General features: G+C 49.3%; 1 long non-coding RNA gene across 2 annotated transcripts in view; it reads left to right on the top strand.

The window, feature by feature from the left end:
* The window catches only part of LOC115652007, a 67,728-nt gene that overhangs the window by 18,629 nt on the left and 30,677 nt on the right, over positions 1 to 18,422 (top strand). The gene's annotated exons all lie outside the window — the stretch shown is intronic.

Here is an 18,422-nt window from a genome sequence, read left to right as displayed (position 1 = left end):
TCTGAGAGGAAAACAAGCAAGCCCTCCCTTTGGCCCGCTACCGGGGCAGAGCTGGGGCACATTAGGAAATGATTCTGTCAGCACAACATAATGCGAGCACTCCACAGATGTCCAAGGAGTGCAACGGTTATGCCCATTGCGTTGAGCTGTGGGTAACATGAAAGGCCAAAACACCTTAGGGAGGAAAGCCGGGTGCGGTCATAACTGCACCTTGTCTTTGTGGAACCTTCGTAAGAGCTCTGATCTCAGAGACCCGTCTGGCCAAGACTAGGTTGAGGCCCCAGGGCGGGGCTGGGCGGCGCACCCGAGGGTGCAAGCGCTCCAAGCCCTTGAGGGACCTCGAACCCATAGTGGGACACTGAACGTCCATCTTAGCCTGCTGGAAGGTAGGGATGGCTGCTGAGAGTATCCTCAGCGATGATACCGCCAGATCCTGCCGCTGAAGGCCAGAGGCAGGCCAAATAGAGGGGATCGAGACCTCAGCAGGAGCAAGATCAAGCGTACTGCAGCTGTAAAGGAAACGCTTCCACCTGGCTCGGTACGTTGACCAGGCGGAAGGCTGCCTGTCACCCCGACTCAGGTACGTGAGGCGAAGAGGCTGCAGGTCCAAGTGACGAAGCCTGTCATCGCCCTGAGTGATGAGGTCTGGGCTGACAGGCCGAAGAACGTGGTATGTCAGTGCTGCCTGGACCACTCTGGAGTGATCATGATGATGATGCACGCTCCGCCCCTGCGGAATTTGAGCAGGACGTAACGAACCAGTGGGAACAGCGGGAAGGCATAATGCAGTTGGCCGTTCCACGGCATCAGGAATGCGACCAAGATCGATTCCGAGGAGAGACCTTGGAAGGAGCAGAACACCTGGCATTTCCTGCACTCGCGGTGAGCGAACAGGTCTGTGTGAGGAACCATTTCCACTTCCGGAAAGCGAGACGCCTCACATGGGGCAGAGTGATGACCCGTAAGAGAGGAAAGACCTGCTGAGTCAAAGAGATAAGACGTTCCGAACGCCCGGGAGAAAGGACGTCGCCAGCTCCATCGAGTGGGCCATGCAAAAGACCCGGAAATGGATGGCCTCCTGACAAAAAAGGGGGGAGGACTATGTCCCCCCTGAATGCTTATGAAGCACCTGGCCATTGTGTTGGCTGTAAACACCGAGATACAACGGCCTCGCAGCTGCCGATGGAACCCCTGGCATGCCAGGCGGACTACTCTCATTTTTGGGGCATTAATGAGGAATGCCAGCTCCCTAGAAGACCGAAGGCCTTAAGCTCGGAGGTGACCATGAGCACTCGAGCAGAGAGATGATGCGTCCGCCGTCAGGGGCAGTGAGGGCTGGGGCGGATGAAACCGCATCCTGTCCACACCAAGGAGGGAGTTAGCCACCACTCTAGGGAGCCTAAGGCGTTCGAGGGAACGGTGACTACCATGACCATTGGCTCCCTGTCCAAGCGGTACGCCGAGGTGGGCCGGACTTGGAGAGGACGGAGGCGGAGCTTGGCGCGTTTGGTTACAAACTTGCGGGCAACCATGGACCCAGGAGACTGAGACAAGAACGAGCTGAGGTCGTTGGGAAAGCCTTCAGACCTCAGATGATTGATGCCATCGCCTAAAACCGCAGTTGCGATAAGCAGGCTCCGGCTAGGTAGGAGACCAAGATAGCCCCTAGGAAGCCCAACCTCTGCGTGGGAACCAGAGCGGATTGCTCTATTAGTAATCATCAGGCCTTGATCTGTGAATAAGACCGTGACGATGCCCACGGGCTGAGTGGTTTGTGTGACAGAGTCTCCTCGGATAAGCGAATCGTCCCAATACGGAAAAACGCATATCCGACATAGCTACGGTAGGCGGCGACTATGGCCGTAAACCGGGAGTATTCACCGCTGGCTATAAAGCGGAGGCATCTCCCATGCGGAGGGAAGATGGCATTGCAAAAGTACGCGTCCTTCCTATCCAGGGCGGCATAGTAGCCCCCCAGAGGCAAGGATGGAATAATGGTTCCCAGGGATACCATGCAGAACTTCAACCTTATCCCAAACCGGTTGAGTCCATGCGGGACCAGGGAGGTCTGACCTGTGGTCGAGTGGGGGACTAGGGCATAACGGGAGTAAAACCCCTAGCCCCTTTCGTCCGCTGAAGGGGGACAGGGCTGGAGCAATTTTAAGGTGGTACCTATGCTCCATCGTGCGCAGGACCCAGCGATCTAAAAGTAACTGGGGCCATGCCAGGAGAAAGCGGGATCAGGATCCCGTCCTGCGACTGGTACACCGCCCTCCGGCGAACCTCGGAAGGTCCGTCTTTGGTCCCAGTGGTAATTGCGAGGGACCTTGACTTTGGCTTTTTAGGGGGCCTGACGTTTGTCTGCGACCACCTTGGCCTTGCCGTTTTCCAGAGTTCTGCCTCTGGCTAGGCACAGAGTATGGCGGCTGGGGCCATAAAGGCCTGCGTTTGGTCGCAGGCGTATACATGCTGAGACGCATTAGGACCCTATTGTCCAGCAGGTTTCGCAGTCTGGGGCTGTCTCTGCCGCGAAGATGCCTTTACCAACAAAGGGTAAATTCTTTCCCCCGTCTTCCAAGACGGCAGCGAACTCTAGGTGGGAGGTTCGAGGGAGAAACTCCTCCACCCAGGTGCTATAATTATCGCAGCTAAGCAAGGCTTGTTGCTTTGCTACCCAGAGGCGCAGGGCCCCTGCAGAGTACACCTTGCATTCGCCAAGGCTCTTTCCGCTTCGGGGCTGGCGCCCGCTGGCCATGATATCAGGATCGTGGTCCTGAGCATAAAATCTGCGCATATGGGGTGACACGGATGCGTGTCCGGACGGCCATGGAGGTACTAAAAGAGGGCACGGGCCGAGTCCCTGACTCACTCGGACCTTGCCCAACTCGGCACCGGGGACCGGCATCGGGAGGCGTATCGGTACCTGGAACGAGATCCAGACCCGCAACCAGAACGGTGTCGGGAGGTCGACCGAGATCTCGAGGCTCGGAGAAGAGCTACAGGAGTCAAGGTACCTGCCCCGGTGCCAGATGTCGGAACGGTGCCGATAGCGGGTCGGCGAACGGGATACCGACCGGTGCAGTGAGTGTGACCAGTACCGAGGAAAACAGTACCGGGACTGCCAGTGGTGTCCGGCGTGCCGACAGGACTTGGAGCGTCTGCGGGACCGTGATCATAGACGGTGCCGCTCTGCTGTACTGACAGGGGACAGTCCCTTGAAGAGACTGTATTACCCGTACCGGCGGTGCCCGGGTCAGGCAGCACTGACTCCGTCATGGCACTGAGAGCCCTCGCCGTTGGTAACATCTCCGGCGCGCAGGGAACAGCAGGCTCAACCACAGTGCGTACTGGGGAGCTGTCAGGCACCGGATTCGACGGCCCTCGTGGGGCCGGGATCCATGGTACCGAGGTCATCAGAGCTTCGGTAGGTGCCGGTGCCGGGAGAACCGAGTTAGATAAGCCGTCTGGCTGGGGTGCCGTCAGCACTGAAGCAGCGGGAGTAATACGCTCAACCACGGCGCGTGCCGGGGAGCCGTCGGGCACCGGATTCTACGGCCCTTGCGGGACCGGGATCGACGGTGCCGACGTCATCGGTGCCGCAGCAGGTGTCGGTGCCGGGCGATCCGACTTAGACTAGCCCTCTGGCCGCGGTGCCGTGGGCACGGAAGCAGCCGGAGAATTAGCTCGACCACGGCGCGTGCCGGGGAGCCGTCAGGCACCGGATACTATGGCCCTTGCGGGACCGGGATCGACGGTGCCGACGTCATCGGTGCCGCAGCAGGTGTCGGTGCCGGGCGATCCGACGTAGACGAGCTCTCTGGCTGCGGTGCCGTTGGCACGGAAGCAGCCGGAGCAATACGCTCAACCACGGCGCGTGCCGGGGAGCCGTCAGGCACCGGATTCTACGGCCCGTGTGGGACCGGGATCGACGGTGCCGACGCCATCGGTGCCGCAGCAGGTGTCGGTGCCGGGCGATCCGACGTAGACGAGCCCTCTGGCTGCGGTGCCGTTGGCACGGAAGCAGCCGGAGCAATACGCTCAACCACGGCGCATGCCGGGGAGCCGTCAGGCACCGGATTCTACGGCCCGTGTGGGACCGGGATCGACGGTGCCGACGCATCGGTGCCGCAGCAGGTGTCGGTGCCGGGCGATCCGACGTAGACGAGCCCTCTGGCTGCGGTGCCGCTGGCACGGAAGCAGCAGGAGCAATACGCTCAACCACGGCGCGTGCCGGGGAGCCGTCAGGCACCGGATTCCACGGCCCTTGTGGGACCGGGATCGACGGTGACGACGTCATCGGTGCCGTAGCAGGCGTCAGCGCCGGGCGATCCGACTAGACGAGCTCTCTGGCTGCGGTGCCGCTGGCACGGAAGCAGCAGGAGCAATACGCTCAACCACGGTGCGTGCCGGGGAGCCGTCAGGCACCGGATTCTACGGCCCTTATGGGACCGGGATCGACGGTGACGACGTCATCGGTGCCGTAGTAGGTGTCAGCGCCGGGCGATCGGACTAGACGAGCTCTCTGGCTGCGGTGCCGCTGGCACGGAAGCAGCAGGAGCAATACGCTCAACCACGGCGCGTGCCGGGGAGCCGTCAGGCACCGGATTCTACGGCCCTCGTGGGACCGGGATCGACGGTGCCGACGTCGTCGGCGCCGGGCGAGCCATCTTAGACGAGCTGTCTAGCTGTGGTGCAGCTGGCACAGAAGCAGCAGGAGCAGTAAGCTCTACCACGGCGCGAGCCGGGGAGCTGCCAGGCACCGGATTCCCTGGTCCTGGGGGACTGGAATCGACGGAGCCGAAGTCATCGGTGCCTCTGCAGGCCGGATAACGCAACTGAGGCGAGCTCTCTGGCTGCGATGCAGGTGGCACGGAAGTAGCGGGAGCAGGGGGCTCAACCACGGCGCGTGCCGGGGAGCCGCCAGGCACCAGCAGGAATCGTAGACTCTCTCGACCTCGGAACGGTGCCGAGTCGACATCGGTGCCGGCGACGGTCGGTGCCGGAAGGCCTTGGTGGTACCGGCGGGGTCCGGTGCCGAGGAGGCGCTTCTGCCCGCCGCTTGAACATCGCTCCGCGCCCAAGGTGGAGGGGCAAGTGAAAGTCCCGCACCTTTTTGTTCTCGGCTTAAAAGCCTTACAAATGGGGCACTTATCTGTCAAGTGTGATTCTTCAAACAGGAGTCATGTAGATCTCTCTTCGGCCGCGGCTTCTGGCAAGCCGGGCCCCTTTTGAAAACCCGGTGAGCCATGCATGGCTCCGGCACTGGGCTCATGGAAGGGGCTACTTCCTGAACCCCGCTAACTAAACTAACCATGTTAGCAAGGAAAACACGTATAACCATACAAATATATATATAAAAGTGTTATAACTGCATAATTATATACGAGAAAACGAGTAGCTAGGGAAGTGGAGGTCAGCTAAGCCGCGCTCCACTGTTCCAACGACCGACACGGGCGGTAAGAAGGAACTGAGGAGCGGGTGGGCCGGCAGGAGTATATATGGAGCGCCATGGTGGCGCCACTCTAGGGGGCGACCTGCCGGCCCACTGAGTTGCTAGGGTAAAAGTTTTCCGACGAATGTGCACGCGCGGCGCGTACACCTAACTGGAATGGATATGAGCAATCACTCGAAGAAGAACTCAATGTTTTTTATTTTTTAAAAATCTCATGGATTTTAATGACAGTTAATGTGAATTTGGGGGGCATGGCTTACGTTTATTGAACTCTGGACGCTGACAATAATGAAGGCCACTGGCATGAGCAATAGAAGCATTTTACTGAAAATGTCCAGTTCAGAGATCTGTGAACAGACAGTTTAACAGCTTAGATATTGTCCAGGTAGTGTGAACTGAACCTGCGTTTTATTAACTTTAATTTTGCTGGCATTTTCCAGGCTGTGAATGTGTAGTTGGAAGACAGAATCATCTGAGGACTCCAGAAGTATATTTAACATTGATAGTGCAACTGAATCAAATCCATGAAATCTTAATAGATTGGAAATAAACATTAATTTTTGTGAAGAGTTTTTAAACTAATAGTTAGCAAGAAATTTTGTACTTGATTTTATTAGTTAACTAAACAGAAAATGTAATGAGAGATCATGTCCTATATTGTCAGTTGAGGAGTAAAAAAACAACCTATATTTCAGAATGAAAAAATTCAGAAAAAGAGGGATCAGAATAAAGATATATGAAGCTGCCATGTTTTAGGAACTTTTGATTGTCTCCTAGACAAAGAGATTGTTACCTTTGCCCAGTCTGAGACAATAGTAGATAAGAGCTCAAAGCATCAGGGATATTATTGTTAACTTTATTTAATCCAAAAAGATTATCTGTATTCTTGAGTGTGAAACATGGGCAAGGCAGAACTGTGAATAATCTCTATCGACAGAGGGAAGTCTTTGCCAAGTGTCAACAAACTCAAGGTCTTCAAAAGAATCTGATTCATGTTGCAAGGATTTACTATTTAGTGAATAGTTTCCATTATCTAATAGAGGTTCAGGCTTTCTCCCACTGAAGTCAGTGGCAAAACTTGCATTGAATTCTAAAGGAACAGATTAGTGTCCCCCCCTCCTCCCCTCGTGTGTTTGTGGTGGTGGCGGGGGAGAGTTGCAAGAATTTAGTTCTCTAGCTGGGGAGTTCTTTGTCTAAATGCTTAGACACCATGGTGAAGAGTGTAATATATTTACTCTATAGTTTCTGTAAGTGAGAAAAGTCTTACTTCATCTTGAATGCTCTGCTTAAGTAGGACTCATACTTTTTAATGGAGATTTAAGGCATTTGTTCCCACCCTGAATTTCAGCAAGAGAAGCTCAAAAAGCAAGAGACGGAGACCAGATGTGGGAATTGACTCTAGGGCTGTTATGTAGTAGTGGAAACACAACTCTCAGGGCTGGTCCAGTTTTTGTGACTAAGGGATCCCAATGAGAGTGTCATTGGGGTAAAGGATGACTTTTAGGGGTCACCACTTATAGTCCACATAGGGCCAAATAAAGTTGGTCTTGTGGTTAAGGTTTTGGGCTAGAACTCAGGAAATCTGGGTTCAGTATATAGCTCTGCCACAGGCTTTGTGTGTGACTGTGGGCAAGTCAGCTCATCTGTGACTCAGCTTTAAAATGGGGATGATAATAATTATCTCTCTCATTCTGTGTCTAGTTAGCTTGTAAGCTGTTTGGGGCTTGTAAGCTGTTTGTCTCTTACTGGGTGTTTGTGCAGCACCTAGTACATTGGGGTCCCAATCTTGATTTTTTTTTTTGCACCACTATAATACAAATAATAATGAGGTTTCCTAGGGAGAAGAGGCCTCTTCATTTCTGTTGGAGCCCTCAAGGATCTTCCACTTTGCCTCTCCTCATGGCCTCCTATTACATACAGCTTTCTTCGTCCTCCAGTTTGAAGAAGATTGGGCAGGGTTCCCTTTGGATACTTCATTTCTAGCATGGGATTGCTGTAGAGTGACACAAGGTAGTTACATGACAGTGCACATCACTAACTAAGCCTCTCCGGACCAATTTAGTGTATCTTCTTATTGAAGAGTAATTTGTTCTTAGGCCCAAATCCTTCCCCAGGTCAAAAGCTCATGAGGCCAAGCTGTGCCTTCAAGGGGAACAGTCCCCTCAAGCTGGAGAGCAGGAATAGTGTCCCTCTGCAGCTGCTGCTCCAGCCTCAGAGCTGAAGCAATTTCTGTACTACTTGTGCTCTCGCCCTACACACACACGACCGACAGAGCTCACCTAGTGGCTCACTCTCAATTTCCCACCCACCCCCATTGAGCTAGACTCTACACAAGCACTCGTGCAGCATCCCCAGATCCTGATTTCCCCCCCACACATAGCCTCTATTCAAGATTACCTGCTTGGGTTGGGGGGCCGGTGAGCTTTGTCCCTTGGACTGACCTAATCATGTAGTTCTTTCACTCCTGTGGTTCTGTATTGTGCAGAGCATTTGAAAAAAAACACTATTCAGAATTCTTTCTCCAATATTGAATTTCATGTTTCAGATGGTTTGACTCAAACTGATACCGAGCTCAATAAGCTAACAAAACATTTCATCCTGACATGTGATGATGATGTTACAAATATAGCTCCACCAGTCTGCATGGCACTTCCCCATTCATAAAAAAGACACAGTCCCTGTCCCAGACCTAACTAGAATCTAGAAAATCAAATAAGAATCCCATCAGCAATGGAAGTTAAGCTGTTAATATATCAAAATGTTATGGATGGCTATGAGTCAACATTAATGATTAGTGCTATAGCAGCAGAAAGAAATATTAAGACCTTTGACACCCTCACTTGCAGGGAATGAGGTCATACATTATATGTGTGAGTGTAATAGGTGATTTTTTTTTTCTGGGATACTGAATACTGCTGCATGTTCTCTCACTCATTCAAGATCAAAACCAAAGCTTTATAATGGAGCATGTCTAACATTAATGCAGATGTTAAATCATCATATTATTTTGATGAATATGAAAAATATTCCAGACAATACCATCTGATTCTTTGAAAATGTGAAATGAATCAGAACAACATGTAACTGAATTATAAAATAGAGTAAAAAAGTGAGGACGCAAGGGCTGCCTCCAGTGTTTGGAATAGGGCATTGTATTTTAGCTTCGCGTGCTTGCTCACATCCATTCCATGTTAGGTGTGTGTACACTGAGTGCACTGTTGCTGGAGATTTCCCCCCCAGTGGTATCCATAGGGCCGGCTCTAACTTCTCTGGAGCCCCACATCCATGTGCCAATATAAGGGGCACTGCTAGCCTCATGCACTGCCAGTTCTGCTTACTGCCCTGACAGTTGCTGGAACAACTTTCTCTCTTGCATTTGCAAGCCTTCTCCAGTGGTTGAATTTGACTGTTTTTTTGTACGTAGTTAGTCTTAGTGTTAGATATAGTTAGTGAAGTTAGAGACTGGTCCCATCAGGAGACGTGTCTCAGGGACAGGGCATGCTCCGGTCCCGGGATTCAAACCATGTGCTGCCTACAATAAGCTCATGCCAGTGAGCAACCCTCATTCAACCTGCCTAAAGAGATTTGAGGAAGCTCACGTCAAGGACAGGTGTAAAATTTGCTGGGGCTTCAGGCCATGCACCCCAAAGGACAGGGACTTTGGTTTGAAGGCCATGTTAGTGGAAGCTGCACTCAGAGCCGAGCTGCTCAGATTCGGCACTGAGCACGTTGGCTCTGGTGTGCAGTGCTCCTCTGGCACTGCGCCCCCCCCCACACCATTCTCCATTCCCAGTGCTGAGAAAATGGCACGTGCACTTGAAAGGGTGCTCCCCGGCGCTGAGGAGGTTCAAGAGGGGAGGGGCTGATGAGGCAAGACCCATGCCAGGCCACTTGTCCTCCCCAGAGCTGCATTCAAGGTGGCATCGAGTCCACCCGCAGTGCTGAGCCCGATTTGGGACCCACTACCCACTCCTGGGAGTGGTGGGAGCACTTTACATTTGAAAGCCCCCTCTGCACTGGAGGTGTTTCAGGTAGGAAGGGTCCTCATGGTCCTTCCGGTGCCGCTCACCTCATGGGACCACCCGCCTGCTCCCTCGGAGCCATTAAAGGTGGCCCCCTCCAGAGGGAAGCCTGCCATGGGCCCTCCACAGTGGTCCTGACCCCTCCACAGTGGTCCTGCCAGTCCCCGGCTGCCCAGCACTGATCTTCAGCGTCCAGCACCAGTCTCCAGTGCCAAAGGGTCAGTCGCCACGACATGCACCTCCCATCCCAGGCACTGCTCTCTGACCTCCCATCATAGCCTTGGCCATCAGGCTTCATTGGACTCCATCCCTCCACTGAGGAGGCAGCATCATCCAGCCTACACATCGGATTTCAGTGCTGGGCCATCTGTGAGCATATGGCCTCAGGGGCAGTGGCCAGTACAATGGTAGTACTAAAACCCATGGGGATTCCCGCCAGTACCTGGCCATATTCTTAGCCTCCATCTTCTGCAGTCTCCGAAAGGCAGGCTGAAGCCCCACCCAAACCAGTTCCAGATCCTGGCTCAGATTCTGACACCGGTGCAAACCCTTCTGCAGGTGAGGCCTGTGGAGGTAGTTTCCTCAGGCGAAGCGATTCTACTCTTGTTATTTCCTGATCCCCAAAGCAAAAGGGGGCCTACAACCCCTCCTAGCCCTGCGCCACCTCAACAAGTATCTCAAAAAGCTGAGGTTCCGCATGGTCTCCCTGGCCTCCATAATCCCCTCCTTGGATCCAGGAGACCGGTATGCTGCTTTGGAGTTAAAGGACTCATATTTCCACATCTTCATCTTCCATGGGCACAGGAGATTCCTCAGGTTTGTGGTGGGCCAGAACCACTATCAATTTACAGCACTTCCCTTTGGCCTGTAGATGGCACTGTGAATTTTCACAAAGTGCATGTTAGTAGTAGTTGCAGTCCACCTGGGGCACTGAAGCATACAGATTTATTCATACCTTGACAATTAGCTGATCAACTGCCACTCGTGAACTCAAGTTCAGCACAACGAGCCACCTGTTGGGCACTGAGCAGATATCGATGTTGATCCTGGTGCAAAGATTAGAATTTATAGGGATAGTACTTGGTGCCTCTCAGGCCCAGGCCTTCTTTCAGAGGACCAGGTTCAAACTTATGGAGAAAAAATTAGTCAGTAGCCTAGTGGGGCTAGTGCATTTACTTGGGCTTACGGCCCACCCCTCTTCTTAACATTTGCTACTGGCTAGTTTAGGCAGCTCCCTGCTTAGCTTTCTGGCTTCTGTGAATCCCATTCTTAGATGTGATCTACGCCTAAAAATTAGATTGACCTAGCACTCTCGCTCTGCAGTTAGGTTGACCTAATCCCTAATATAGATGCACCTGGAAGAATTCTTCTGCCCACCAAGATACTGCCTCTCAGAGAGGTGGATTAACTACATCAGTGGAAAAGCCCCTTCCATCAATGTAGGCAGTCTCCACACTACAGTGGCATAGCTGCAGCTGTCCTGCTGTAGAACTTGTAGTGTAGACATAGCCATAGGTTCTTAATCCTCCCCTTGCACCATAAAGGGAACCTGGAATCCTAATTCATGGTGTGAATTCCACTGAGTGGCAGGGTCCCTAAAAAATAGGTGCTGCAATGCTGAGCCAAAGTCTTCAAGTTGCTTATAGGGAATGCTTAGGAAGCAACCAAGATAGTACAGGGGGAGTGAGGGAAATCAGGACGAGGTGCAGAGGCGACTCTTGGGCTAAGAAAAGGAAATATGGATATGAGCATAAAGATCACCACAATCAAGGGCCTTATTGGAGGCCCCCTGCAGTGGCCTGGACACTTTTTCTTGCCAGTACAAATATTTCAGTGTTTCATGAAGAACAAAGAGTTTATCATTACTGAACTATGGAAGCGAGGCGAGGAGGCCCTAATTTGCTTTATTTAAATGTACTTTCTGCCCTTGTTCACATTTTCAGAGATGCTGGAGCAGGTGCCAGTAAATGGAAACACATAATAACTCTGTGTATGCAGGACCAGAGTCTCTGTTGTAGTGTATCTGATTTGGGCCACACCTCTGGCTCTAAAGCTGGGTTGAGCAGCTCAGTGAGGGTAAGGCCAGTCTGAGGGTGATGCTTCCTTTGGATGGAACTGCGATAGGGTTTGTTGCACCATGCTTAGGGCCCCACCAAATTTAGGGTCCATTTTGGTCAATTTCATGGTCATAGGATTTTAAAAATTGAAATTTCATGATTTCAGCTCTTTAAATCTGAAATTTCACAGTGTTGTAATTGTAGAGGTCTTGACTCAAAAAGGAGTTGTGGGGGCTAATAAGGTTATTGTATGGGGGGTTGCAATACTGCTACCCTTACTTTCTGCACTGCTGCTGTCAGCAGCTCTGCCTTCAGAGCTGGGCAGCCAGAGAACAGTGGTTGCTGGCTGGGAGCCCAGCTCTGAGCAGAGCCGCTGCCAGCACACCACAGAAGTAAGGATGGCAGGGTATGGTATTGCCACCATTACTTCTGCACTGCTGCCTGCAAAGCTGGGCCCTCAGTCAGCAGCTGCCATTCTCCAGCTGCCCAGCTCTGCAGGCAGCAGTGCAGAAGAGTGGCAATACCATACTATGCCACTGTTATTTCTGTGCTTCCTTCAGAGCTGGGCGCCACCACTCTCTGGCCACCCAGCTCTGAAGGCAGCGCAGAAGTAAGGGTTGCAATACTGCAAGCTCCCTAAAATAACCATGCTACCCCCCTGCAACTTTATTTTGAGTCAAGACCCCCAATTTGAGAAACACTGGTCTCCCCCATGAAAGCTATGTAGTATAGAGTAAGAGCACACAAAAGACCAGATTTCACAGTTCGTGACATTTTTCATGTCCATGAATTTGGTAGGGCCCTAACCATGCTGTTTCTCTCTCTCTCGGTTGGGACATCCCTGCATTAGGAGGATGAGGGCAACCACCTGGGAGGTCTTTTCTCCACGTCAGCAGGGAGAAGTGAGCCCCAGTCTCCCACACCCTGGCGAAGTGCTCTGATGACTGGGATAAAGGCTAAAAGGATGGGTGGTATCAGCACCTCCTTGGTTTTGCTTGAAAGAGGACAGACTTGCTGAGGCACTTGGAGTGTTCATGCCGCTGGCTCCTGCGTAGCCACAGGTGCCTAGGTGCCTTAGAGGGGATGGGCCTTAGGCCACACCATGCTCATTGGCACTTCGTATTGGCTAGATGAGGCAGCTGCCCACGCAGCAGGCTGGCTTCTATGAGGGCCATTAGGCACTTTCCATATATGGAGCTTAGGCACCTAACGCGGGGTTGTAAATTACAGTAGGCCACAGACTGACCTTCTGCAGCCAGTTGATGGCCCTTAGCTGAATCTCAGTGGTATAAGTGTCTCTAGCTAGGCCGTGCAACCCACACTAGGCATTTCTTATTTGAGCATACAAGGGAAAAAAAGCTATGGTATGTTTTTCTCGGCCTGTGAAGGAGCAACCAGCTCCCATGAGGCACATCCCTGGGTAGTAGATAGGAGACCATCCTGTAGATAATGCAGAACAGCTGCAAATATTCAATAAGCAGTCTCAGATCAACCCCAACATATGTCAACAGTGGGTGGTGGAGTAGCTGGTGGTGTTGCTAACTCTATAAAATGCCATATAGGCCCCATGACAAAGATGTCAAAGAGAATAAAAAACACCTTAAAATAAGTCTTGGTGGGGTTCATCAGAAAAAGGAAAACTGATTTCAAACCAGCGGTGTAACATGACGGCTTGGACAGCCAACCTGTAAAGCTCAACTAATAGATACGTTTCACCAGCTTTGAATAGTGAAGTGGGAAGAAAAGAGTATGTTTTTTTCTGCTGCACTCTAAATTGTAGCATTGCAGCGTGATGGTAGTTTCTTTTCACAAAGCTTTTGTGGGGAGAGGAGAAAAGATGAAGCTAGAATTTGATTATGAAATTTTTAGTATTTGATAAATACATTGTAATTGAACAACTTTAACTAAGCCTTCAAATTCAGTGCTGAAACTTTTGTTGGGTTTGAAAATGCCATTAAATACGGGTTGAGGCTAGACAAGGAAAATAGTGAATTCAGCAAGATTGAGGGAATAGGCTTTTTTGGGGTCACAGTGAAATCTAGCCTTAAACCTAGTCCATCTAGATCAGTGGTTCTCAAACTTTTGTGTTGGTTACCCCTTTCACACAGCACGCCTCTGAGTGAGACCTCTACTTAGAAATTAAAAACACTTTTAAAAATAGTTAACATTATAAATGCTGGAGGTGAAGCGGGGTTTGGGGTGGAGGCTGACAGCTCATGACAGTGATAACTTCAAGACCCCGAGAGGATCACAACCCCGTTTAAGAACCCCTGATCTAGACAAAGCTGACCTAGATACATGTCCTCTTGACAAGAGATTACAGCGATGCTACCAGTAGATGTCACTCTAGCATTGGATGAGCTTTTTGTATAAGGCCATGTTAAATATTACACTGGTATAAGTGTGCGGTAGGTGCTCAAATTAGCGTAGCTGAAAATTCTTTGCCCTCTAACTTTAAATGAAAGCAACCCGATAGAGTAGAAGAAGTGTCAACATCTTACTTCTAACATAGTCAATGTCTGTTACAGCGATCCCCTATTCCATTTTGTTTCTTACAGCTGTCCCTGGACTCCATTTTGTTTTCTGTTCTCCTGTGGCTGCCCTTCCCTGGCTGTTAAGTTGTTTACCAGGGCCACTGCCCTTCTCAAAGGGAGGGCCCCTTAAGTTGTTTAACAAGAGCCATTGCCCTTCTCAAAGGGATGGCCACTTGTGCTGCATGCTAAGTGGGACCACTGCCCTGTTCAAAGGGTTAGTCCTGTTATCACCTCATTGAGCCTGGGCTTGGTGTAGGGTAGGCAATGTCCAGAGCTGCAAGACCTAATGTGTTTTTAAGATCCTGGGGATGAGTAATAGGCCTCATGTGCTCTTGAGTCACCTATTGCACAGGACTATGTCCAGGCATGTCTCTGGGCTTACCTTCAGTTTTTTCCCTGTGCCCCCTCCCCTGTGACAGAGAGACATTTTTGTGACAATTTTGTGACATTTTTGAAACACACCTCAGAAAGGTTCCTGCATTGCTGCCTGGTCTGATCAGCCAGGGGTTCTGGGGGGGTCCTTTCTCCGCTCTCGTTTTATTTTTGAGCGTACCCGTTTTTTGAACGCCCCTCCCCCCCACGAAGAACGAATTGCTACCTGAGAGATCTCCTGATTATTGAGACTGTACCGAGCCCTCCTTGCCTCTTCTGATGTTGCTGCTGCTTCTGCCTTTGCTGCTGCCTTGGGGACTGGTAAGAATCCCTCTGCAAAACTTTCTATACTTTTATTTTATTATTTTAGCTGCTGGCTCTGTTTCCCCAGCACACAGACTCAAGCTAAACCTTGGTCTGTGTCTTAAAACCTCTCTTAAACTCCAGGGCTCTTTGCCGCTAAAAATAAGTTTGTGCCGCTGCTAAGCTCTGCTCCTGTGGGCTTTGCCTTGGGGCTCTCTGCTTTCAGCTGTATCCACCGCTGTAGCCACCATCCCTTGGCTTCCTTGGGAGCTGGGTCCTGGACACATACCACTCTGCCCTCTGTTACCTCCCCATAGCATAAGGTGCACCATAGGTCTTGGGTTTTTTTAGTTTAATAAGTCATAGTTTAAGATTGTAGAGCTTGTAAGTTTCAACTGCCTTGTTATAGTTTACTGTTTTGTTGCTCCGTATAGTTGCTTGTTATAGCTTTGCTTAGAATTGTGATATTTGTTGTTTTGCCTAGTCGTTGGTTAAGATAGATAAGGTTTTTGCTGCTTAAATTCGCCTTCCTGCTGTCCCGATCTCTCCCTGAACTTTCCTGTGTCTGTTTTTCCCCCGCTCCAATCTCCCCCTCTGTGTGCTCCTCCGTGTCTCCGTTATAACCCTTTGCTGCTTTTTCCCCGCATCTGCATCACCCTCCGAACTTCCCAACTCCTTGCTGCTTCCCCCGCCCACGTCTGCATCACCCTCCGAACTTCCCAAACCCCTTGCTGCTTCTCCCCCTGTGAAACTTCCCAAACCCTTTGCTGTTTTTTTTACCTTTATTTTTGGTGTCCGCTTGTTGCTTAAACCTCTCTCTGCTCTTCTTTACACTTCTCCGCTGCCCCTCCCCTACCGAAGATCACCATCACACTGCTCCCTTGTCCTTACCCTGCAGGGCTTCAGAGTCTCTCACTGCTTCCAGCCGCTCGTCTGCACACCACTAACCATTCATTCCCCCCCCCTCCTGTTTCTTGACCCAGCCTTTATATTGATATTGTATTGTTGTACTGTAACTCACATTTTACTTGTAATTATAACACCCCATTGGTTGCCTCCACTTTTCTGATATACTTTGTATTTACATTGATGCCACTGTGTTACATTGTGTATCTAGCTATTAACTCATATAGAAGCTACCATTTTATTTTGCATTTCTTTTGGGTACGCTTTGCATTTCCACACTGTATCTAGAGTTGCTTAGTGACTGTACTGTATCCCATTGTGCTGAACCCCACTTGCTGTAGCCCACTATTAGAACTCCCTACACTGTTCAATAAGAACCCCCCCATCGTTGTCTATTGTGAACACCCTATACACCCCATCACATCGTATTTCATTATTAAATTCCCACCACTTCCTTTTTTTTCCCCTTTAATAAAGAAATTAATTGGAACCCCAGCTGTGTGGTAATTGCTCCCCAAGATCCCATATACCTGCAGGCAGGGACAGTCAAAAATAAATTTATAAATAGGGCCAGTGTTTACATCTGTTGCATGGTTAACATCACTTCTTTACAATCCTTGTATATAACTAAGGAAAAAAAGATCCAGTGTCAAGTGATTAAATGAGTTGAGGGGACACAATTAGAGGGATAGGAAAATTATTCAATGGAATGTGGCTGGAGTATGCCAAAGGGCTATGAAGAGTTTGTGCAGTTTAGTAAAACTGTGGACTCTAAATCAGCTATTAGGAGTGAATATATGGAAGGTAGAGTCCAGCATCATAAACCCTTTCCATAGTTGGAAGACAATACAACAGTTCTAAGGCACCATTTTAACCACAAATAAAATGTTGAGGGCAGCCTAAATGTGCTGAGTTTTTGGTGTGACATAGAAATTATGAATGATTTATTACACTTTTGTACAGTGCTGAAGAAAAGATGGAGTACGTAGGATTTTTACATATACTGATGCCAGAAACAAGGTTAAAAAGATGGCATTATAAGGGAACTTGCAAATAGCCTGCGGCTCCTGTATTCCATGACTCAACAATTTGTAACAGAATACACCCACAGTGCAGCAGAATTGTGATTCAGAACACCCACTTTCATTTTTAAAATTAAGTTTCCAGTTTTATGGTTGAAAATAATCTCTAAAATGTTGACTGGATGTGAATTTATTCCCTGCATGTGCAAAGAGCCTGAAACAGCTCTGAGAGATGTAAACTGCCCCAGTCATGATACTCAGAGCACTCTGGCTATAGTGGCTGTGCTGTGGAGGAATTTGGCATTTTTCACCAGATACCATCCAATTCAATATTTTTGCTCCAGAATGAGTATTTTCAAATAAGCTATCATTGTGAGTATGTTTAGTTGTGGGTGAGATGAGCATGAAGGGTATTAACTGGATATCAGTAAATTAACCTTGCTGCAGAATTTGGTCTTTTTCTGGACATGGGGTTTTGCATATACTCACCTGTACCAGAATGTATAACATTGAGCAAATTCCCAAACTCAGAAAGAAGCCTAACCTGATGTTGAAGAGGGTGTCACAAATAGGTGGGGCAGAACAGAATAAAGTTAATACATTAGAAAGGATTGTTTGGTACAAGAAGCAAAGATACAAATTAATGTACTTCCTGGGTTTATGGATGTTAGCTCCTGGCCAGTCATCTCTTGGTGCATAAGGTTCCATATATTTAGAATTCTAATGTAATTTGGACCTGGTTAAGTAAAAAGCTATTGGATTCCATAACTTGGAAATATCTTTTGCCAACCTGGACTATTCAAGGAAGTTCACTAGCTAGTTTTACTGTCAATTCAACAGTGAAAATTAAGGGCACACTATGTATTGAAGAATATAACATAAGAATGGCCCTACTGGTTCAGACCAAAGGTCCATCTAGCTCAGTATCCTGTCTGCCGACAGTGGCCAATGCCAGGTGCCCAGAGGGAGTGAACTTAACAGGTAATGATCAAGTGATCTCTCTCCTGCCATCCATCTCCATCCTCTGACAAACAGAGGCTAGGAACACCATTCCTTACCCATTCCAGCTAATAGCCATTAATAGCCATTAATTAATTAACCTCCATGAATTTATCCAGTTCTCTTTTAAACGCTGTTATAATCCCAGCCTTCACAACCTCCTCAGGCAAGGAGTTCCACAAGTTGACTGTGCGCTGTGTGAAGAACTTCCTTTTATTTGCTTTAAACCTGCTGCCCATTAATTTCATTTGGTGACCCCTAGTTCTTGTATTATGGGAACAAGTAAATCACTTTTCCTTATTTACTTTCTCCACCTCACTCATGATTTTATATACCTCTATCATATCCCCCCTTTTAGTCTCCTCTTTTCCAAGCTGAAAAATTCTAGCCTCTTAAATCTCTTCTCATATGGGATCCGTTCCAAACCCCTAATCATTTTAGTTGCCCTTCTCTGAACCTTTTCTAATGCCAGTATATCTTTTTTGAGATAAGACATCATCTGTACGCAGTATTCAAGATGTGGGCATACCATCGATTTATATAAGGGCAATAAGATATTCTGCATCTTATTCTCTATCCCCTTTTTAATGATTCCCAGCATCCTGTTATTGATGATATACATGATATTTTCAATCCTATTATCTATCCCTTCCTTAATTATTCCCAGCATTCCGTTAACTTTTTTGACTACCACTGCACATTGAGTGAATGTTTTCAGAGAACTATCCACAATGACTCCAAAATCTCTTTCTTGA

This window comes from Gopherus evgoodei, chromosome 5 (assembly GCF_007399415.2).
Source record: "Gopherus evgoodei ecotype Sinaloan lineage chromosome 5, rGopEvg1_v1.p, whole genome shotgun sequence".
Classification (NCBI taxonomy): Eukaryota; Metazoa; Chordata; order Testudines; family Testudinidae; genus Gopherus; species Gopherus evgoodei.
This window is presented reverse-complemented; position numbering and strand designations above follow the sequence as displayed.